Source organism: Papio anubis, chromosome 15 (assembly GCF_008728515.1).
Source record: "Papio anubis isolate 15944 chromosome 15, Panubis1.0, whole genome shotgun sequence".
NCBI lineage: Eukaryota > Metazoa > Chordata > Mammalia > Primates > Cercopithecidae > Papio > Papio anubis.
Genome location: NC_044990.1, coordinates 15,935,556 through 15,960,410, shown reverse-complemented (window position 1 = coordinate 15,960,410; position 24,855 = coordinate 15,935,556). Strand labels below are relative to the sequence as shown.

The 24,855-nt window shown below is 37.1% G+C and overlaps 1 long non-coding RNA gene across 2 annotated transcripts in view; it reads left to right on the top strand.

Moving 5' to 3' along the window:
- Positions 1–18,919: 18,919 nt before the first annotated feature.
- Positions 18,920–24,855, top strand: part of LOC103879176 — a 31,603-nt gene continuing 25,667 nt past the window's right edge. Inside the window, exon 1 of one of the 2 annotated variants that reach the window (XR_002518302.2) lies at positions 18,920–19,146. This is a non-coding gene — a long non-coding RNA (uncharacterized LOC103879176). Of the gene's footprint in view, positions 19,147–21,749; positions 21,856–24,855 lie in introns of those variants that run through there. The other variant, XR_002518303.2, reaches the window with a different exon arrangement.

Here is a 24,855-nt window from a genome sequence, read left to right as displayed (position 1 = left end):
CTCTCCATGTTACCCCACCCAACTAATACACGTCACTTGGGGCCAAAGTTTGGAGAGTAGAAAATCAGAACACACACACACACACACACCTGCCTTGTGCCCCCTCTTTCTCCACCCCACAATTCCCTCATGGTGGAAAGCAGGTTGCCTTTGGTTTCACTTCCGCTGGGTCACATCGTCCCTCAAAGGAGGCTTCATGGACTTACTGTCATAGGCAAAGGGATGTCATCTCTGTATGCAAGTGGAACTCTGGGAGCCTATATTCTCCAGGCTTTGTTACTAACCATCTAAAGGGACAGAAGATAGAATTTTTTAAAACCTGCCTCAAGAGAGTAATCTGGTTTGCAAGGCGATGTTCACTGAAATATCCTATTTTGGATGTCAAAGGCTGCCCATTCCCCCAGTCATCCTTCAGGTAGAAGGGTGTCTCAGGCTAACAAGGACAAAAAGCAAGAGAGAAAACCATGTTATAAGTTGTTATAAATTGTATCATATTATTTGTTTTTTGTTGTTGTTGTTTTTGTTTTTTCTGAGACAGAGTTTCTGCTCTTGTCACCCAGGCTGGAGTGAGTGCAGTGGTGCTCTTGCTCACTGCAATCTCTGCCTCCGGGTTAAAGCGATTCTCCTGCCTTAGCCTCCCTAGTAGCTGGAATTACAAGTATGAGCCACCATGCCTGGCTAATTTTTTGTATTTTTAGTAGAGACAGGGTTTCTCCATATTGGCCAGGCTGTTCTCAAACTCCTGACCTCAAGTGACTGCCCGCCTCGGCCTCCCTAAGTTCTGGGATTACAGGTGTGAGACATCGCGCCCAGCCTACTTATTTATTTACGTTTATAGGAAGAGTAAACTATTATCATTCTTTTACTGGTTTTCTAAGAAATGCCATTAATCTATATTACATCCCAGACAACTTCAACTTGCTAAACTGCCTTGATAATTTAGTTTTTAACCAAATAACAGAGGTTAAATGACATGAATTTATTTTATAGATGAGAATTTAAGCAAAGCATCCAATATCAATAGGTGTCCTCTTGTGATTCCAAAAGTTCTACAAATTCAGTGTCCTTGGGAATTTGCCTAGAAACATTTTTTCTTGTTCTTATATAGATCTTCACAATTTTCTAGTTCAAAAATTTCTTTTACCTCAAAACCACTCTATTTGTCCTATTATTTGCTTTAGTTCTGGTTTCACAAAAACAGTTACTTCTAGTTCCTCACCCTTATTTATCACATATCTGGGATACATTCGATAGAAAAAAAATTAACGAATAACTTTAAAATGCTCATATGTAGCCCACAATGTACATCTAAAAGCAACTCATGCTTAGGAGAAATTCATTTTACTCTAATCTCATGACAGATTACTTTCATGTGTTTTAAATAGTCACAGGATTAAAAATATACTAATACTATCATCATAATATTGAAGCCTAAAAGAAAATGTTTGTTGGATAGAAAAGATCACTTTTTAGATTTTCAGTGTAATAAACTCCCCCATTATTTTATAATTACTTTTAGACATGGGTCCTCCCTGCTCGCCACCATACGGTAGACGTCCAGTCACTTCCATGGCTCCTCTCACAGCTACTGTGATAAACTGAAAGTGCCCTAGACTACTAACAAAAATGTCTGGATTCCAGTCTCTTCAAAATTCAGGTTTTTAATGGCAGACTAAATATCACTATGACTAAAGGCACCTCAAACTGAAACGCAGCCAAGATAGAATTTGTCCTCTTCTCTCCAAACACATTCTTTTTTCTTTAATCATTTTCTGGCTAATTACTTTCTTGTAACCAAAAATGTTGAATAACTGAGGCATTTTCAACTCAGATCTCTTTCAAAACCAAGCATCCATCAGTCTCAAAATTCTCTAGATTAGCCTATCTAAAGTCTCTGAAAACTGCATTTTCTACTCACCCTAAGGGACACTGCCTTAGTACAAAGCCACTTCCTCACTGGCTGAATTACTACAAAAGCCAGTAGTAATTCCTAACTAGGCTCCATTACATAATTATAAACCTTTTCTAGCTCACCCCCTGTTTCCAGGATCCAGAATGTCTGTACTAATGATAACTTTGATTTTATAGAAGCTTATTGTTTCCAGAGCATCTCTAGATATACTTCTCTGGACATTTCTTTTTTTTTTTTTTTTCTGAGACAGAGTTTTGCTCTTGTTGCCCAGGCTGGAGTACAATGGCACAATCTCGGCTCCCAGGTTCAAGCAATTCTCCTGCCTCAGCCTCCCTAGTAGCTGGGATTACAGGTGCGCAGCACCATGCCCAGCTAATTTTGTATTTTTATTCAAGATAGGATCTCTCCATGTTGGTCAGGCTGATCTCGAACTCCCCACCTCAGATGATCCACCTGCCTCGACCTCCCAAAGTGCTGGGATTACAGGCATGAGCCACCATGCCCAGCGCTCTCTGGACACTTCTGATTATACTATTCTTCTCTTTAATACCTTTGATAGACCAATATTTGCTTTAGCTTTTTCTCCATCCAGTTTTTGCCTGGGAATAAAACATAATTTCCTTAGCATGGTATTCAAGGATCAAGACTGACTTTGATCCTGCATTTCTTGTCCTCCAGTATCAGAAAACTACCTGTAGCCATCTGTATTCGTTTTCCAGGGCTGCAGTACATCAAGCTGGACAGATTAAAGCAACTGACATGTATTGTCTCACAGTCCTGGAGGCCTGAGGTCTGAAACTGAAGTGTCAGCAGGGACATGTTACCTCTGAAGGTGCTTTCTTGTCTCTTCTTGCTTCTGGTAGCCTCAGATGTTCCTTGGCCTGTGGTAACATAATTCCAATCTCTGTCTCTATCTTCAAATTGTATTCTCCCTGTGTCTCTTTACAACATTTTTCCACTAAACTTGTTTGTCTCTGTGTCCAAATTTTTCGTTTTTATAAGGACATCAGTCATATTGGATTAGGGCCCACCCTAATGACTGCGTTTTAACTTGATTATCTCTGTGAGAACTTGTATTAGTCAGTTCTCACTTTGCTATAAAGAAATACCTGAGACTCAGTAATTTATAAAGACAAGAGGTTTAACTGACTCATGGTTCCACAGACTGTACAGGAAGCATATTGGCTTCTTCTTGGCTTCTGGGCAGGCTTCAGAAAAACTTACAATCATGGAGGAAGGCAAAGCGGGGAGCAAGCACTTCACATGGCCAGAGCAGGAGGAAGGGGTGGGGGCAGTGCTGCACACTTTTAAAAGACAAGATCTTGTGAGAACAGCAAAGGGATGGTGCTAAATCATTCATGAGAAACTGCTTACATGATCCAATCACTTCCCACAGGGCCCCACCCCCAACACCAAGGATTACATCCTGACATAGACTTGGCCAGGAACATAGATCCAAACCATATCAGAACCTATGTCTAAATAACGTCTTTCCTTAGCCCATTCTTGCACTGCTATAAAGAAATACCTGAAACTGGGTAATTTATAAAGAAAAGAGGTTTCATTGGCTCACAGTTCCACAGGCTGTGGAGGGAGCATGGCTGGGGAGGCCTCAGGAAATTTTTAATCATGGCAGAAGGGAAAAGCGAAGCAGGCATGTCTTACATGGTTGGAGCAGGCGGAAGAGACAAAGGGGAGGGAGTGTGACACACTTTTAAACAACAAGATCTCGTGAGAACTCACTCACTATCACGAGAACAAGGGGAGAATCTGCCCCTATGATCCAGTTACCTCCCACCAGGCCCCAAATCTAACACTGAGGATTACAATTCAACATGAGATTTGGGTAGGGTCACAAATCCAATCCATATCAGGTCGCATTCTGACGTAATGGCAGTTAGAGCTCCAGTGTAGCTTTTGGGAGGAAGGAGGCAGACCCAGTTTAGCCCATGGAACCATCCTAACAGGCCAAATGCTTAAATCCACTGGTCATCGTTCATGCTATTTTCCTGACTTGAATGGCCATCTTCCCTGCCTGTCCTCCTCAACTGTGCCTTTCCTGTGCCACCAGTTCACATGAGTCCTCCCTCCCTACTCTTGAAGTAAGGTGATCATGCTTTTACAGCCAGCGAGTTCACAGTCTCATGACCTGTGTTTCTGCTCCCCCAAACCACTGGCCATCTCCAGGGTTCCCAACACTGGAGCAGAGGCCATCAGAGGGACCAGAATAGCCAGTACAGGCTATGGATGCATGGATAAAGGATGATGCCCTCAAATGTGGTGGGATTCAAAGTAGAGGCCAAGAATACTTGTGTGTGGTGTGCGCAGTATGTGGTATGGAGTGAGCGCGTGTGTGCATGCACACAAGACAATTAAATGGCACAGAGTATTCAGGGGAGACTCTGAATATTGATAACGGTAACAGAGATTAGAGAAATCACAAAGTAAAAAGACATAGGATAAAAATACTATGGTCTTATAAAATTAATGGAAATTACAGTCACTTATATGAATCACTTGTCACTTCAAATTATCATGCAATTTAATGCCATCATGTCTGTCATTCAATATGCTAGGCTATTTTTGTTGAAAGGTCATTGAAGTCTTGTTTTCAAGAGCAAAATCTGTATCTGTGGCTAGCATTCATATCTTTGGCTCATGTAAGATGGTTGTCGTCCCCCAAAATCAAAATAATTGAAAGAATCATTGCTTAACAAAAGAGAGCCAGGGCTGAGATAAACCACCCATAAGTCCCCGCTTTTTCTTTCTCCTCTCTTCTTCTCCCTGTGACCCTTACATCCTTTGTTCCTCCCACCCCTTTCTTTGCTCTGGACTGGTCCTGCTCTGGTTGCTCAGAATCAAGGTCACTGTGGAGAAAACTGAGTTACAGAGGAAAAAGTTTCTCCATATGGCCAGACTCCTTGTATTTGGAGTTAGTTTCAGGCACTCCTGCTTGTCTCAGTCCAGGGTAGTCACAGCAGGTCGGGGTCTGCTTTCTGCATAACCTGAGATACAAAGAAGCAGGGCCCCCACAGGGCTCAGAAACACTCTTAATATTTCAACCTCTGAGTGACAGGTTAACTAGGAGGCAGGAGCACAACCCAACACAAAGGCTACTTGGAAGAATCTCTTTCCTAGCTTTTGTTTGTGCTTTCCACTTTTAGAGCTGCAGGTTTGGAGCTGTGCTATTTGAAGGAAACGAGTGTACATAAATTGGTGTTCTATAAGCCAGGAAGAAATGGAAAGCACACCAGGCAAAGAGGTTGGCTGCCAGTCAGGAAGCTTCATTTGTTTTCATTTGTGAATTCCACTTCTACCCTTAGAGCTGAGATATTAAGGAAATTTACAACAGCTGAAAATAAAATCCTTGCCATTTTAAAGGATGTTACAATGCTACATTATTTCATTTAATTATAGTTTCATGATTTGGGACCTAGTGTGAGCCTTTAACAAGAAATTTAATGAATGTAAAAAAAGGATTTGGGTAAACATGGAACTAAAATTAGCACACTGTTCATATGCAATGAGGGATAGCCTAAAGCTTTCATACATTCTTTTCCTTTCTTCATATTCCCATTGAATCTTCTACACATTTGGGGGAGTTCTGTAAAGTTTATATATATGTATGTACATTTATTTATGTTCCCTTTCTTTCCTCAAAACTTTTCAAAAGGACTTGTAAATAGAAACAAATGAACTGAACAGATCTCAACTAGGTAACAAAACACACATCCAATAATTTTAAATACTCTATCAAAAATTATAAAGAAGGTAACAGTTATATCAGTAGAGATACCTGGTGTTGCTAAGTTAATATATGCCCTTACTTTTTAAAAAATACCTAGGCAGTATCTTTTACAATTTGAGATACTATATATTCTTTTCGTTTTTTAAACCTCTGCTTTTATGATCTATCAGACATAGAGAAAACTGCATAAAACAACTGTGCAGCTAGCACATAAAAAGGAAAGCCCTCACGACCACCACTCTGTTGAATCTCTGCTGGGCTGCAGGAGCCCACAGTCAGCATTCCTTCATGTTGAGGCTTTCATACAGAGCAATTCTGGCTTGACATTTTATTGCCCAGGTTGCTTGACCACAAGAAGAGAAGAGCATTGATGTCAGAACACGTATTCCATCCTTCATGAGATTCTTTTTCTCTTCTCTCTTTTTTTTTTTTTTTTTTTTTCTTGAGATGGCGTCTCGCTCTGTCGTCCAGGCTGGAGTGTAGTGGCACGATCTCAGCTGACTACAACCTTCGCCTCTTGCAGGCTCAAACGATTCCCCTAACTCAGTCACCCGAGTAGCTGGAATTATAGGCAAGCACCACAATGCCAAGCTAACTTTTGTATTTTTAGTAGAGATGGGGTTTCGCCATGTCTGCCAGGCTGGTCTTGAACTCCTGACCGCAAATGATCTGCCTGCTTCAGCCTCCCAAAGTGCTGGGATTACAGGCGTGAGCCACCACACGCACCTGGCCTTTTCTCTCTTAGTAATTGAACTATTATGTTGTAATTTTAGTTTTACGTATCAGTCTTTTTAACCTGGTTTCTAAAAATCTCCTCCCATGAAATGGATATGATCTTGGTGTTGCCAAAATCATATTTCTAATTCCAAAAGATAAAAGTCAGAAGAAGTTGGCATGAGACAAAATCACCAAGATAACACTGCTGGTATTCCCTGGGGCAACACGTACGTGCTCTGCCTTCCCATGGGCTCGCACACACATGCCTTTTCCACAGAAATTCTGCTATTTCAATTTTGAAGCAGGCAGTTTGTCTACAAATTAAAGATGCAAAAAATGGCCTGAGGGAAAACTTGATTGGCCAGCATCCCACACACCTAGTCTTTAATCTTAATTTCAAAAGTATTGCTGAAGCTGTGCTCCAAACCTTAGATGGAGTGTTTGCTGTGGAGTCTGTTCAGGACTCAGAGAGCTCTAAGAGATAGACACTAGATGCATAGTAGTCTCTGCCTCCTTCCCCCATCCTGCATGAAGGGGAGTTGGCTTCCTATTACCAAATGTAATCACCCAGATATCCCACTGGGTTTCCGACACTCTCAAAGCAACACAACTGAACACAAGTTATAATTTTCCTTCTCAACAGAAACAAGATCAGATCCACACAGTCTATTCACTGAGACCCTTCCCAGATTTGAAAGACAAAAAATGTACTAAGAGACACATGTCAGTCATTATATTACCTTGAACAAGAACAACTAGAGGCATCATGAAAATGCAACTCTTTTGGTCTTCCATTTCAATGAGAGAAGCATGTCCCCTGTCACAAGATAAAATCTCACCAGAAATGACCCCTGATTTTCTTTTCACTTTGCATATGAAATAATTCTACAGTCACTGGGATGTATCACAAAAATGTAATCTGTTCAGTCGAAGGTATTAACTGATGCTTTAATGTTCATTGAAATGTAGGACAACCTCCTGGCTGCCTAAGGCTTGCATTGGCAGACTGTCTGATTTGGGAGATGGGGATGATGTGGTTGTCTTCTCCTCTTACCTCCTCCTGATTTTCTAGCATTGGTTTCCACCCAGTCAAGGAGATGGAGGAAAGGCAAGAAAACCAGATGGAAAAAGTTTTAATTAGCGAATGGGTGGTCCTGGGATTAACTCTGGTCTCTTTGGCCCCATATGTGTCAAAAATTTACTCTCTCTACCATAAGCTCTGCTTTGGACTCTTTGGTCCTTTCTGTGGGTTCTTCTGACCACAGCTCCCCTGAGATGAGCTATGCTGTGCCTCCACTGGCCACTTTCCCCATCAATGCTCAGGTGTGGAATGATCATCTAGGGTAAGCTGCCTGTCTTTTTGCCCTGCTGTTGGTAGTAGTGTAGTCAGATCCACCCTCTCACTCTGCTCTTTTATATTTTCAAACTGAGAAAGGGATTTAAGCATCACAAATGTAGTTCTTCAATAATCAACTTTGAAGATTCCTTCACAATCATACGACTTACATTTACTTTGGTGTCTGCCTCAGCTGAAACTTGTTTTAACACACTGGTACATGTTCATTCAATCTTCCAATAGTCAACTTAACAAATATTTATCGAGAGCTAACTATGTGCCCAGCACTCTACTAGGTGATATCAAATTAAACATGGTAACATGGTACCTTCCTTTTCTCGAAATTTTACAAAATTTTACTCAGTCTTTGGAAGATGAAGGTATTGGAAGGATAGGTCAAAGTATGTACATAAATAATTAAGTTCAATCTCTAAGTGCTACAGGAGAATCAACCATTTGCTGTAGGAGCACTGAGGAAGGAGGAATTCATTCTCAGGGATTAGTAGGGATGGTCTTCAGTAATTTCCCCATAACTGCATTATATTCAACAATATGCTGTCTTGGGATGAAGGAGAAGAAAGGCTTGCCTTACATATAGAGAAATCGGAATTAAAGATTATTTGTAAAACAAGTTGAATTCTGATACTTTTTGTGTGCTGTATACAGAAGGTTCTAAAAAGTCAACCCCTCAGTTAAATTCCAACCAAGTAGATACCTTCTTAAAACCAGTTTTAAAAAGAGTTTATATGGCATAATGGAAAGAGCCTCCTGAATAAGATGCTCCTTAGCAGTCAGCTTCTCTAGGAGAAAGCATACCTTGGTCCTTGATACCTATGCTTTCATAGCACACCATGCTACCCAATCACACAGCAATGTAGCTGCCTCTGCTGATTTGTCTCCTATATTGAATTATAAGATACCTAGTGGAAGAGATTCTGATGCAGACTCTTGTATGTAGTAAGCATCAAGCAAAGGATTTTTGAATGAGTGGGTAAGTAATAATTTACCTGTCTTTGCATTTCCAAATCCCATGGTTTCTCAACTTCTAGATAAAAAGCTTTGTTAACAATGCTTAAAGATCAGCAAGGACAGTTTTTAAAAAGTAAACACATTTATCGGACCATGTGTCTCAAGTTTGATTCCAGAAAATAGTCACTAAATATTAGCTGATCATTTAACATTTCTTCCCTCAGTAATTAACAAGCTAAGCTCAAATTCTAACATTTTGAGGAAAAAACACATCAATATCAATTATAAACATGTTTAGGGGGATCTTGCTTTGTTATGATTTAAGTTAAATGTATCAGCAATCAAATGGCAGGAAAGAAGATACATGTTCAAAATAAAATTTAACCATTATAAGGGGTTATTCGTTTAGAGTCCATAAATCTCCTAATGTTTCACTTTTTCCTAAAACTTGAATTCTCTGCATCAGGGACATCATTTATCCTTTTGTTGGATCATCTTTAGCTCTTCTAAGTCTCTACTAACTCTCCTTAATTGTTCTAATCTTCATGTATGTTTCTTCTACCTTTAATTACTTTAAGTCTTTTGACAATAAACCTCCAGCTATATCTATTCTGTTTGTAATTTTTTATTAGTTCTCTAATTTTAATTCTTTGTCTTCAATTGGTTTCCAGTTCCATGCAATCTTTTCCTTTTTCATTCTCAGTCCGATTTTTCTGTTCTTATCTTTGAGAGGTTTTTTAATTCATATTTTTTGTAAATCCTTAAATAATGAGATGCTTTCACAGAGAAGCTTCTTCTATTTCTTGGGTCAAGTTGACTTCTAAAAATTTTTGAAATCTGTATTTTTCCTTCAGTAATTTTTTTCTTTTGTCCCCTGCCTGTTACTTTTTCCCTAATATATTTACTACAATTTAGCTACATAGACCACAGGCTTATGTACTGTTTTTTGTTTAATTTGTATATTGTTCATGCAAAGGGGCTGACTGAGTGACTGAGACAGGATCTGCTATTTGATCTGATGGACTCTGAATGGACTTCAATTTATTCCCTTTCCACACTGTAGTTTTATGGTTCTATTTCTAATAGCCTCAGACCTTATTACTTAGGTTTGGAGAAAAGTAAGTTTCAGCTGAGGTTGTGAGTAGTCTTGATTAGCAAAACTGAGTTCTTCTCTGTCTTCAGGGATTTTGTTGAATAGCCTGTCTCCCAGTTCTCTCTACTTAATCTTGAGTTTGTCTTAATCCAGTACAAGATAATTTGAAATTTAAATAATTCCTCAATTAAACATAAGTCCCTACAGAGAGTTCTATGAAGGTCAGCCTGGACTTTTCCTAATCACATTTTACCTTTCCTTTCTCACCAGCCACTTCCATTCTACAAAAGAGGTGGAAAATTTTGCCTTTGTGGTTTTTTTTTATCTGTTTCTTTTTGTTTTGTTGCTTGTTTTGTTTTACCCCTTTGTTGAGGCCACAGCTCGGTGGAGGAAACTTTACCAGAATCTCCCACTCACCTCCTTTTCTGTCTCCCTCAGAAGATTTCATCTAAGATCCCCTCTTTTGCCTTTTGTTTCACCTGATTTCTGGTTATTCCTGTATTAATGAGTATTTGTTATTTTGGGGATCATCATGTCTTTTTTTCCTCCTCTTTCATTCCAACCAGAGGGCTTTCATATGGAAAACTCTTATTTTCCCTGACACTGAAGGGTAAAGGAAAAGGCAAAAAATAATTTTTTATCTTTCAAGCACATTTTCCCTTCTCCCATGGCTGCCCTCTTCTTCTGTCTCTCCATCTGCCTCCTGAGGAGTTAGATGTTTCAGAATTGTGTTTATTCACAGCCCTCTCCCCACACTTCCATCTCCACCCTGATCTGTATGCCAAATTGTCTGTCTGTGAAAAACTCAGGAGTTGCTCTGAGTGGCCCCAAGCAATGCCTTGCTAACTCTTGGAAACCCTGCTTACTCTTTCATAGACCACAAGCTCTTCCTTTGCATTGTTTAATGTGTACTGGCATTTTTTTTTTTTTTTTGCCAGATTCTCTTTTTTCCTACTAATTTTTACTTACATTTTTAGATTTGGGGAAAATTTTAAAATCTGGCTCTTCTTTACTATCTTAAATAAGAAGTAATTTATTCTGATCTTAACAGGCCATAGATGATGGATCCCAGGTTCGCAAGAAAGACATTTCTGGGTTGTAAAACTGGCAAGATGTATTATAAAAGATTTATATACATCTCAAAGGAGAGAAGAAAGAATTTACAGTTACAAGTTAAGTAAATGCTTTAAGAAAAGGGGTGTCAGGAGCCCAGACTCGGGAGTAAGGTTGTCTAAAATCTAGTCAATCTGAAGGGAATATTAAGACTGACATGATAATTTAATTTGGCGTCAACTATATAAGTATATTAAATGCAAGTCCCCAACTGCCTATCCTGTTCTCCTTCCTTAGTTTTATTTGTATGATTTGATACACAACTGAATAATCTTCAAGGCGTGAAAATAATAAAGTAGTCACAAAATAATTTCAGTTGTTGGTACAATTATACAGCATTTGTAGATAACACCAAAGGGTGGGGAGAATGATAAGAATAAATTCTCTGAAGCGAGAACATCAAAGTCCAAAAATGTCCTTTGAAAATCAATTTACTGCTTCAGATCATTATTTCAATATAACCAAATGTCCCCATTTTCTCACTTGTGATCTACCTGTGTAGACTACATGCTGCTCAGAAAATATGCAAACAATTGAAAATTGTTCCTCAGTGATAAAGTAGTTTTATTCTATAGCAAAGGGTTTGCGTCCTCTCAGATTGTCCTGTCTTCTCAGGTTGTGATTCCTAAACATTTTTTTAATGCTCAATAATTAGACATCCTTTTATATATTTTAAACTATGTTTTAATCTTATATTTATTTTAATCTCAAATATATGAGACTATACATATTTCTCAATTGTTTATACTACTAAACAGGAGCAAGTGGAATAATGAAAATATTTTGAATTATTTTTAGAATTCTCTTCTTGCTTGTATTTAAAGTTATCCGATATTTCAAAAATGTATTTTGATTGACTTGCCTCAAAAAGAGTAATAGTGTTTCTGGCTCATTCAATCTGAATGTGATTTACCTCCCCACAGCAACCCATGATATATTTGTAATTACTCTCTTCATTGCTAGACCTTCCTTGGAGTAGATGTCCTGGTTTATACGTTAAACCCTAAAAGACTTTTCCTCCTGATATTTAATTTCATTTTATTCAATTCAATGAACATTTTTATCTCCTGCTGTGTGCCAGCCATTCTATTAGCCACCGAGGTGCCATGATCCGGCAGGATCCAGCTCATGATTGAGTAGGATTCAAATTAAAAATAGAGAGAAATAAAAATTGATGAACCAAAAACCAAACAATCTTACAACTGCTGTCATAAACTTTAAAAGACGATTTTACATGGATGAGTCACACTCAGATATAATACCAGTCCTAAATCCTATTCCTTCTGCCTGGAACGCTATTACCTACTGCCCTAGAAAATCCCACTCATCCTTTAAGCTCTAATCTGGATATCACCTCCTCCAGCTAATCTTCTATGATGTCCACTCCCACTCATGCTAAGTGGCTCATTAGATCCTCTGTCTTACCACTTATAACACTGAATAGTATTCATTTCTTTACTTGTCTCTATCTCCAACTGGACAATGAGCTCATCGTGCCTCAATGACTGGAGCACAGTCTATCCTGATTTCCATGCACCTAACCTGTGGGCATGCAATGTAAAATAAGTTGAATGAACAAATGAATAGATGACTAAATATAATAACCATCATAGTTAACACGTATTGCTAATTTCTCTGTGCCACCCTCTATGCTAAGTGTTTTCATGTATTATTTTATTTAATCTAATTATTATTTTCCATTTACAGAGGAGAAAAACAGAAGCTGTGGGAAGTTAAAAAACTAAGATTAAGCAACTATGTAATAATAGAGTTAGGATTTAAACACAATCAGTCTGACTTTGAAAACTGCTCTCTTAACTACATCATGAATGTCATTAGTTTTCAAATTGGTATTACGCAATTCAGGATGAGACTATCTTCATAAGCAGGTAAAACAAATTTCTACAAGATATAGTAATTTAGCCACAGTTCCAGCATAGGAGTAAAAATGGCAAAAGTTTAAATTGCCCCACAGGGAAACTGACAATACTAAATATCCCATGGGAACTAAAGTATACCATTGCCTGAAGGCAAGAATAGGCTTCAAGTCTAGGGACACCACAACTTAATATTCTCAAAATACCCATGCAGCTGGAGAATATCACTGACACAATTTAGCAATTATGTTTTATTTCTTAATAACTACAGTGCTAGTTCATTTTTAAATGAATTTTTCCCTAATTCAATATCATAAACCTAATAATTCAATATAACAGGCATGTAGTGAATTTTTTTACTGAGTAATTAGGTTATTAAATGTGTACTCAGACTCTCCTCTTAATTAAAAGCCCTCAGTTCAGACTCAAATCAAAGTAGTACAGGTAAACTCACACTCTGCCTCAATTTGACACTCATGAAAAGACTGATTATTTTGCGCCAAACCACTTAATAATCTTGCATTAAGAGCATCATTGCATAAGGCAAGTTTCTGGTCCACCTTTAAGAGCAGACAGTAAGACTGTACTTCTTTAGAAAAGAGGAGTTATTTGGCTGTTCAAATGTAGCAAAATTTCCCTCATTTCATGGTTTCATTCATGAGGTATTATTGATTCCAGAGCACTGACTTCTGTTTCTGATTGTGTCAACTTTAAGTCAGCCAAACTGCCCAACAGGGGCTGGCTTAGCCTTTTGTTGGTTTTCACAGTTTCGCCTTCTTCTGAATGGCTCTCTGGTGCCTCACCTAGTTGGAACACATAGGCCACGGTACCCTTTTTGCTTTCCTTCAGTGGGTTGGTGTTTTCAGAACAGTTAACAAGCTCTCAAGCATGTATTAGAACCTCACTTCTCAAAACATGGTCCTAGACCAAAGCACCGTCATCGAGGGGGAGCTTACTGGGGAACTAAACTGGGTTAAAAACATTCTTTGGAATAGATTTGTTAATATTATTAACACACAAGTCATCAAAACAACATTACACATTTTCATAAGTAACTTTAAAACACAAAAGTAAATTTTATTAGGAGTGCTTCTGTTGATTAAAGGTATTTTTTAGTTTTTCCAATAAGTAATGTATTCATAGTAGAATATTACCTATGGCTAGCATGAAATAATGCACAGCACTGATTTTCCTTGTATTTTTCATTTTTATAGGCCTAAGTACAAAGAAACCTTAGTCACATAAAAAGACAAATGATAATGGGAGAAATTTTGTTTGTTTAGCAAATGTCATGCAGTTTTTTGTACTCCTTCACCAAAAATACAGTGACTTAAAATCAAAAATTACTTTTTATGATCAACCAGCTGAAAACTCAATTAGATCTTTCCCCAGTACTGTTGAAAACAAAGCATGGGAAACCAACTGACTGCAAAGGATTTGCTACACAATTAACTCAATTAACTAATAGAGTCATTCATATTCTCGTTTTATGAGATATATCAAAATATCTTTGTCAAGTTAATTCTGACAAATTACCTGCCGCATGGATATTAGTTATACCCATTGTTCTTTCATTTAGAAGCACCTATTTAACTCTACATATACAAAAAGAGTTAAGGAAGCAAGATATTATTAATTCCAATGCACTTTTCTTATTTTAACAACTGTAATATATTCTTTAAATTATTTATCAAAACACCAAATCTGTAGGTTTAGCCTTTTAATTACTATTACATTTTTATTATAGATTTTTCACCTCTAATTATAAATGTAATTGGTCTATAACTTTTTCTCTTTCTGTCTTTGAATTTTTGCTATCTACATTATAGTAGCCTCAAAAAGAACTGAGTTTGGCCTAGCATGGGGGGTCATCCCTGTAATCCCAGCACTTTGGTATGCTGAGGCAGAAGTCTAAAACCAGGAGTTCAAAACCATCCTGGGCAACATAGCGAGACTCCGTCTCTATTAAAAATTTAAAATGTAGCCCAGCATGGTGGTGTGCACCTGTAGTCCTAGTTACTCAGGAAGCTAAGGCAGGAGAACAGTTTGCGCCCTGGAGTTCAAGGCTTCAGTGACCTATGATTGTACCACTGCACTCCAGCCTGGGTGACAGAGTGAAACCTTGTCTCAAAAAAAAAAAACAAACCCACAAGAATTGATCAGGTTTTTTAGCCTTTTTTACTATTTTCATGGACAGTCTAATTTAGGGTAGTATTAGCATTGAAATAAAAATAAAATATAGAGACAAATCTCTAAATTTAAAGTTTTATTCGAGAATTGCTGAATTGCAATTAGGGGCATACACAGACCAGGTGATCTTCAATGTGTCCGAAGAAGACAGGAAAGGTTGGGGTTCTGTTAGAAAGAAAAATGCTACATACTATTTTGAAAGCAGGCTCATTGACACTAGAGAGGTTTTTAGGAGCTGGCAAGCTCTGACTGGTGAGTAATGCTGGTATCACAGCAGGTTGTTTCAGCAGCTACTAGGTAAAACTGATTTGAGGTTTACCATAGGCCATTTCAGCCACTGGGCTTGCAGAAAATTCAGTTATTGGAGCAGGTACTGTGTGACATTTTCCCTTAGCCCCTTGACTCTGATTTAGTTGGTTATGACAAGAATGACCCAATTTGTATAATCAACTTTCACACTTGAAAGTAGAACTAGGCTGAAAAATCATCTAAACTAGTACTTTTATAGAAGGGATAGTTTTGTTGCTATTTCAGATTATTTCATGCTCATTATCTTTTCAAGTATTTTGTTTCTTTTCTATTTCTATTTCATTAGGAACCAATTGCAGCATTTTAATTTTTTCCAGAAATGTAACCATGTCATTTTGATTTTCAAATTAGTATGCAATTATTCATACTTGCTTATGATTTTTAAAATCGTTTTTATGTATGTGTATAGTTACTTACATTTCATTTTTCACATTTTGTTTTTCTTTCTTCTACATTTTCTCAGTAGCCTTTTCTACAGGTTTATCTATCTTACCAATTTTTTTCAAAGAAACATGTGTGAGTTCTCATAATCAAATGTAAGGGGTAATAAGATAAAAGAAATTCCATTCACAAGAAGCAATTAAAAATCTAAAATGCTTATGAATTATTATTTTACAAATGTATTTGTATCTTATGAAGGAAATATAAATCTTTATTACTATAGAAATTATAATTAGCCCTGTTTCTGCATTGAAACACTAATATTATTAAAATATCAATTCTTCCTACATTAGTTTATAGCTTTGATTCCAATAAGAATGTCAAAAATTTTTTTGCAATAACTTTAAATACCCAAAAAGGATTTTGAGTTTTATCTGGAAGAATAATCAGACAAAAATAGCAAAGACACTTTTTTTTAAAGGAGAGAGGGATTTGCACATAGCAGTTACTTAAATTCATTATGAGACTAAAATATTTTTAAATGCATTGCTAGCATGAGAATATTTTGGCAAGTCAATCAACTTTTTAAAAATATTTGCAAAGATATCCATGAAAGTGACAGACATTCATTGTTTACTTAATTTGCATAGTTTCCCCTATAATTCTCAGCCACCTAGCAACTTGGTAGGGCCATATTACTAAGTGATGAGAGTCAAGGCATACAAGGGTGACTGTGAGTTGTGCACTTACTCTCTTCCCTCACTCTACCATTAGGAGTACACAGATTCAGATGGCAACACCCACAATAAGAACACCCTGAATCAATCATTATGTGGAGGATGAAAGATAAGACCACCCTAGAGAGTCACCCAATTCTCAATGAACACTGTGTAAGCTACAAATAAACCTTGGTTGTGTTCATCTACTAAGATTCAGGGTTTAATTTGTTATCGCAGCATACACAGCCTATTCTGACTAGTAAAATAAAAATAATAATAATATTGGTACCTTTCAATTTTAAAGCCCTATTAGTCATCTTCATTAAGTCCTATAAAACAGTCAAGAGGGCTGTTATGAATAGCCCCCAAAACCTTGAAGATAGGAGAAATAAAATAGCCTCTGAAAATTAAACTAAAGAATTAACACTTAGTAAATCTGAGTAAAGACCCTAGATCAGAAAAATAGAGCATAATTACTCACAGCAACTGAGCTTTCTAGGCTTGCAAGTTGTGTATCTTCCTCTTGTCCCCCAGGTCCCACGAGGGCAATGTGGAGTGAGCCAGGTGGATGCATCACACACAGTGAGTTAGTGTCACAGATGAGGAAGCTTGAGCTTAGGTAACCAAAATATTTTATAATGGGCACTAATCAAACCTACGTGATCTCTGCTCTGAAAGAAATTGTCTTTATTATGCTGAAAAGTAAGTAAATCTTCTGTCTGTTGCAGGGGAGGCACTACTTTATCTTCCAAAGGTATTATCTATCCAAACACTTTTGAAATATAGTGTGGAACAAAAGGAGAGTTAATGCCTCTGCTCATAACAGGTGCAGATGCCAGAGACACCCACAGAGAACTCTCTCTCAGCAGTCTTAAAAGCAAATAATTATTTCATTGTCTACCATACCTACTTTGGAGGGGTCCAGAACAATCTACTCAGTCTATCCCGAGGTGGTTTAGAAGAAAAATTTAGAGGTCTTATCTCCATAAAGAAATGCCTTGGGATCCAGCCACCTATCTTTCAATCAACTTCTGTAAAATCATCGAATTATGAGAGAGAAAAGGAAATTAAATTCAAATTTAAGCTTTATCACTACTCAAATACCATTTTGATAGTCTTTTTTTGTTATTAACTCTCATCTCTAAAGATCCCCATATTTCACAGATATACCAATAGTTTTGGCAAAATTCTATGTTCGTTATTTTCTTACTTCCCTAGGGTAAATTTTCTCCTCATTTGGTTTAACCAGGGAGAAGAGGGCCTTTTTTCCATACTTACAAATGTAAGAAGTGAGAGCACTTGCAAACTCAAGCCAATGGCCAAGTAAGTTACCAAGTTCCCTGCAAAATCATTAAATGAAAACAGCAGCTGTCAGACTGGGTTCAACAAACACCTAAACTTTCAGTAAAAATTTGGCAAGCCACTCAAAGCACTGCTCATGGGTGGAACCAGAAGCTCATTAGATAGATTTGAGTACAATGGAATAAATGGAGTAATGGTCTATGTAAAGAAAACCAAATACATGTGTCATCTATGAATATGGAAACTCTTGAAGAGTGGAGAGTTATATGGTACTCTAATTAACATGTCAGGGTTCCACTGTATTAAAAGTTTTAAGACTATCTAGAGAATAGTGACAGCCACCAAGTAGTCCTTGAGTGTTAATAGTTCAGGACAAACTGAAGCATATTATTTAACAAAGAGAAATACGTTTATGTTCTTAAAAGTTGATTTTACATTTCATTTTAAAGGTACTCCAAAAAGTTAAACTTCTATTTGCTGTAGCCTTGTAGATAGGAAAGTTATCATAGTTATATGAAAAACTAGCAATAAAACATGAAATTTATAAAGATGAATGAGACTTAGAAATATCAGTGAGGCTATTGCCTCATACCTTTTAAAATTCCAACATCAACTCAAAATGTGCAGAAAATCCCTTGAGTAACGGGAGTAGCCTAAATGCCTGAACCAGTGTTAAAATATGCAGCCATTTTCTTTCTGCAGCCTACCTGATATAGTATAATTTGTTCTTGGAGCTATTTTCTAAAACACTATGAAGAGTTATGGATTTGCAAATAGATACTAAAGTTTCTACACTAATTATTTTCTACTGTCTCTCCCATTTGAAGTAAAAATTCTTTTAATATGCTTCAAGGCTGTTATTTTGAAATATAATTTTTAAAACACAAGAGTTTTAAACATCACAAGAAAAACGTGAAAATATAGAAATTGCTCATTCTCAACTAATACTAGAAAGAAAATGTTGAGAATTTAAGCCGATTACAGGTCAAAACTAAAGAAACGAATTTAGCAGTTACCTACATAAACATGGGGTAGAAATTTTGAAGATAATATAATAATTTTTGCAAAGAAGGAGTTGAAAAACAAAAAGTGAGAGCTGTTGAGAGATAGGCAGGAAATCAATGTTTAAAAACAAACAAACTACCAACACAGAATATCAGTTAGTGGGAAAAAAAAAAAAAAATCCCTAAAAAAGAAATCTGTTCCATGGTAGTTCCTGAAGAATGTGCTACAAAGCAGAGTTTCACAAAATTATATTGGACATTTTTCGGAAAAGGATTTCATGGTTTAGGAAATGAGACAGAAGGATTTTTCAGGCCATTAATATGGTAACACATGTTATAAATATCCAATAGGAAGAAAGAATACAGTACATCCCACACTGGTTAGGCCCCAGAACTCTGCTAGATGTAGAAACTCTGCAGCAGAGAATCTAAGTTCCAAGTTCTATACAGCAGAATGAAGGACAGCAAGAAAGAAGGTAGGAATTAGGGAAAGGGAGTAGTTATAAAGTAGAGAGAAACGTTACCAGGAAAAGTGTCTATTGTAGTAGGCTGTATGGTAGCCTCTTGAATGATATGTCTACCCAGAACTTGACAGTGTGACCTTATTTGGAAATCAGAGTCTTTGCAGGATGTGACTAAGTTAAGGATCTCAAGATGAGGTCGTTCGGGATTAGTGTGGGCCCCACATCCAATGACAAGTGTCCTTATAAGAAAAGAGAAAGGTAGAACTCGTAGAGGAGAGGGCAGCCTGAAGACAGAGATGGAGATTGGAGGGATGCATTTGTAAGCCAGGGAGCTCCAAGGATTCCTGGCAGCCAGCGGAAGCCAAGAGAGAAACACGGAACGGATTCTCCTTCAGAGCCTCCAGAGGGAACCAATCCTGCAGACACACTAATTTCGAACTTCTGACCTCCAGAACTGGGAGAGAATGAGTTTCTGTTGTTTTATAACCACCCGGTTTGCAGTAATCTGTTACAACAGCACTAGGAAACTAAAGCTCCTATATTAAGGAAAAAAAAAAAAGTTCCAGAAACAGAAGATAGAGATAGAGGTAAACTGATGAGAAAAAAAGAGATATCGAGACACAGTGTTAGATAAAGAAGAAAGAAGATGGAAATAAATTGGGAAGAGGGAGGAAAAAGGAATGAGGATCAGGAGTTCATTAGGCATTATCAGAAGCTCTTTGAAGGAATCAGCAGAGGAAACTAGGAGTAACAGCTGTCCTCTTCCCTTTTTCTCTTCTCATGCCTCTCAGTAGAAATGGGTAACACTTGTTTTCCTAACAAACTTTATTAATGCATCTAAGATCTTCTGCTCCATTTTAATTCTCTGAAGCACACGTTGACTATTTACTCTACACAGTGATATGAGCTCTGTATTAAGATAGTAAGAGCCAAGGGAAAAAAAGCCTTTCTCTGTCACTTTCTCTCTCTCTTCCCTGAATCAGGCCTTCAAGAAGCAAAAAAAAAAAAAAAAAAATCTCAATCATGTGGTGTTCACCTGAGTGGTATACCAACTTGAGGTTAGCTAATCATGGGTTTGCTTCCATGAAATGCTTTATTATTAAAACAACCAAGCACAATAGGTACAATTATATTTTAAAATTACTTTCAAAGTACACAAAATAAATAAACTTTCATGTACCTAATTGCTTAATTCCCACCATGACCAATTTGTATATAAAAGCAGTTTTGTTATAAAAAGTAACATGCTGTGAACCTAAAACTACTCTTTAAAAAAGTTTTTTTAAGTAACTATGTCATTATAGCCATTTTGGAACACATTAAAGCACAAAAACAAAATATTAAAATCACTTTTTTCAAACCATATGTATATAAACAGAGTATAAATACAAATATTTCTGAAGCTTTCAAATTCCACATGACTCCCAAAGAGGTTTAAACTTACTCTATTCTTTTGATTCTTTACAGAGAATTAAGCAAACCAGTGTCTCCAGCTGATTGTCAAGCATTTTATAGTTGCTCAGAGAACCAGCGACAGAAACAACTTTTTAAAAATATGTTTATTATTAATTTTGTGTTTTAAAGGTTACACATGCTCACTGCAAAATATATATATATAAAACATAACAGTAGAGAGAAATAATAGAAATAATAGAAGTCACCCGTTCTTTCATTACTATTAGATGGTCACCATTGACATTTTTATCTATCTATATCCTTTTTAAAACCATCATATTATAACATTTGAAACCATTATATTATAAACATTTTCCATGCATTAAGAACTTTCAAAAACCATAATAAATGTTTCATAATAGTCCATCTTATGGTTAATATATAATACCCTCAAGCATATCTATAATGTTAAACATTTAGGTTCTCTCTGGTGAAACTGGATGAAATGAGTCAATGTGTATGAACTGCTTCAATGTTACTAATTTGAATTGCCAAAATTATTTCCAAAAAGATGGTATCAATATAAATTCCCATCGGACCCTGTAAAGGCCTGCTGCACCACAAACTCAGCAACACTGGGAAAACCAATCTTTATCCAATGTTCAAAAAGTAAATTTCACCATGTCTGTGATTTGCATTTGTTTATCAGTGAGGTTAACTTTTTAAAATAGCTATCATCAATTTGTTTCTCTTCTTTAGTGAATTGCCTCTTTTTATACAAAATATAGATTTTTAATTATGAAAAATTAAGGAAAAGTTGTTTGATCACACTGTGCATATTTGTGGCCTTATTTTCTTTTCACGCTTTTTTTTTTCTGAAGTGCAAAGGCAAAATATGAGCAGTGTTGTCTCATTTTTCTTTGTATCTTCTTGTATCTTCTTTTTCCATCAATGGAAAACCAAACCCATGTAAAAACTGGTCCAGATCCTTTTGAAACATGATGCTCATAACAAATTTTTCAAATTAAGTAATTTATTATATTCATATGCATGATGGGAATTATTTACAGAATGGTGGTCATAGCTTGTAAGAATCTCTCAGACTATAATATTATCACATCTGAGGTTGATGATGCAAATCAGTTAATTCTACACCTTACTCCCACCACACCCCTCCACTGTGCTGAGTATCTTCCATTTCCTCCTTTAAATCCTTCTCCATACAGCTTTCTGGCCCCAAGAGGCTGACTGGTACGGACAAGGTCAACAGGTTTCCATGTCCTCTGACTTCTTGTTGAATTCAGTCAATGGGGAGGAGGGAAGATGGTAAGTCTGGTTATTTATTGCCCTGGCTGTAGCCCCTCAAGGTTACAATGTGGCTCAACACTGCCATCTCTACAAAAGTCTCCTGCTGGATTCCTCCCCTAATTCCTTTCACATGAAAAATGATAAAACTCCTTTACCATTTTTACTCCTGGAAATCAGGAGTCTTTGCTGGATGTGACTAATTATTCATTATCTATGTGGTTTCCCTACACTCTATCTGGTTATTATCTATGTGGTTTCCCTATGCTCTGTCCAACCCTTTGGAAATAGTCTCTTGATAAATAAAACCTCGTCAGTTTATTCTAATTTACCCCTCTGTGTTCATTTCAAGTTGGGACCTTACTGCTTCATCTTCTACTATAGATATTAGATAACAGGAACAATAATTACCTTCTAAATGATTACCTTCTAAAACTAAAATAAGTTTCCTATTAGAGACTTCTTATTACTAAAGTCAACACCTTTAACTTCAAACTCATTGGTCTTTTCTTTATAAACTTTTATTTTAAGTTCAGGGTACATCTGCTGGTTTGTTATATAGGTAAATTGTGTCACAGGGGGTTGTTGTACAGATTATTGCATCATCCAGGAATTAAGCCTAGTACTAATTAGTTACTTTTTCTGATAGTCTCCTTCACCCCACCTTCCACCCACAGGCAGTCCCCAGTGTCTATTGTTCCCCTTTGAGTCCGTATGTTCTCATCATTTAGCTCCCACTTACAAGTGAAAACACATAGTCTTTGGTTTTCTGTTCCTGCATTAGTTTGCTAAAGTTAATGGCCTCCAGTTCCATTCCTGCAAAGAACATGATCTCATTCTTTTTATGGCTGCATAGTATTCCATGGTGTATATGTACCACATTTTCTTTATCCAGTCTACCACTGATGGACGTTTAGGTTGATTAAATGTCTTGGCTATTGTAAATAGTGCTACAGTGAACATATGCATGCACATGTCCTTATAGTAGGATGATTTATATTCTTTTAGATATAGAACCAGTAATGTGATTGATGGGTCAAATGGTAGTTCTTTCTGTTTTTAGCTCTTTTAGAAATAATCACACTGCTTTTCACAATGGTTAAATTAATTTACACTCCCACCAACTGTGTTCCCTTTTCTCCACAATCTCACTAGCATGTTATTATTTTTGTTTTGGGTTTCTAGTAATAGCCTTTCTGACTGCTATGAGATGGTATCTTATTGCAGTTTTGATTTGCGTTTCTCTAATGATCAGTCACGTTAAACATTCTTTCATGTGTTTGTTGGCTGCATGTATGTCTTCTTTTGAGAAGTGTCTGTTCATGTCTTTTGCCCACTTTTTAATGGGGTTGTTTGGTTCTTTTCTTGTAAATTTGTTTAAGTTCCTTACAGATGCTGGATATTAGACCTTTGTCAGATGCATAGTTTATAAATATTTCCTCCCCTTCCATATGTTGTCTGTTTGCTCTATTAATAGTTTCTTTACTGTGCAGAAGCTCTTAAGTGTAATTAGATACCATTTGTCAATTTTTGCTTTTGTTGCAATTGCTTTTGATGTGTTTGTCATAAACTCTTTGCCAGTTCTTATGTCCAGAATGATATTATTGCTCACTGCCGTATTTTACCCATCTCAAATGTATGTACAGCTGGCAGCAGATCCGAAAGACATAACGCTTCGCCAGATGAGTATCTCATGACCTTACTATAATATGAAGTTTCTTTTGAAGATAGGAAATGTAGATTACAGTGTAAGTTCTAGATAGACCAGCAGAAGCAGACAATTACCAGTTTTATGAGGAGTAACATAATGAGTACTGCTATGGTTTGGATAAGGTTTGTTTGACCCTACCAAGTCACATGTTATAATTTGATCCCTAGTATTAGAGGTGGGGCCTGGTGAGAGGTGTTTGGATCATGGGAGTAAATCCCTGATAAATGGCTTGGTGCCATTCTCCAGGGAGTCAGTGAGTTCTCACTCTTAGCTCTCCTGAGAACTGATTGCTGAAAAAAGCCTGGTGCTTCCTCCTCTCTCTCTCATGCCTCCCCTCTCCCCATGTGATCTGCATACATGGGCTCCCCTTCAGCTTCTGTCATGAGTGGAAGCTTCCTGGGCCCTCACCAGATACAGATGCCAGCACCATGCTTCTTGTACAAACTGCAGAACCATGATCCAAATAAACTTCTTTTCCTTATAAATTACCCAGTCTCTAGTATTCTTTTACAGCAACACAAACAGACAAAGAAAGACATTCCCAAAAATGAAAAATGTGAGGTCATGGTGACAACCAGAAACAATTACAAATTTTATATATTGCTAAAAGGAATTGCTATTGTATTTCTGGCTGCCAATGGCTATCCATAAATTTGCCTATATACTTCATATGAGGTAATTATGTAATATGTGATTTTTGTTTAACTAAGGTCCTTAGCATAGATTTATATTTGACCCTTTTTTTTTTTTTTTTTTGAGACACAGTCTTGCTCTGTCGCCCAGACTGGAGTGCAGTGGTGCAGTCTCAGCTTCCTACAACTCCACCTCCCAGGTTCATGTGATTCTCATGCCTCCCCCTGCCAAACAGCTGGGATTACAGGCACGTACCACCAGGCACGGTTAATTTTTGTGTGTTTTTAGTAGAGACAGGGTTTCCCATGTTAGCCAGGCTGGTCTTGAACTCTTGACCTCAGGTGATCCATCCTCCTGAGCCTCCCAAAGTGCTGGGATTACAGGTGTGAGCCACCATTCCTGGTCTTGACCCATACTTTCTGCTGCTTAAATTTCTTAATATACCTATGCATTTATCCTATGGTTTGGCTATCCCAAATACTACTGGAAAATGGAATATATACCACTGACAGTGTTCTATAAAACATTATTTGGCAAAATTCATAAAAACTTTTGCAGATGAATATACCACAATTTCTGCTATTCCTACCACCCATACCTCTTTGTAAAGCTAAAATGGCCTTTCACCAAAAGGCCTTTCATTAGGTGAGAATCCAGGTAAAATTAAAGTCATGCAA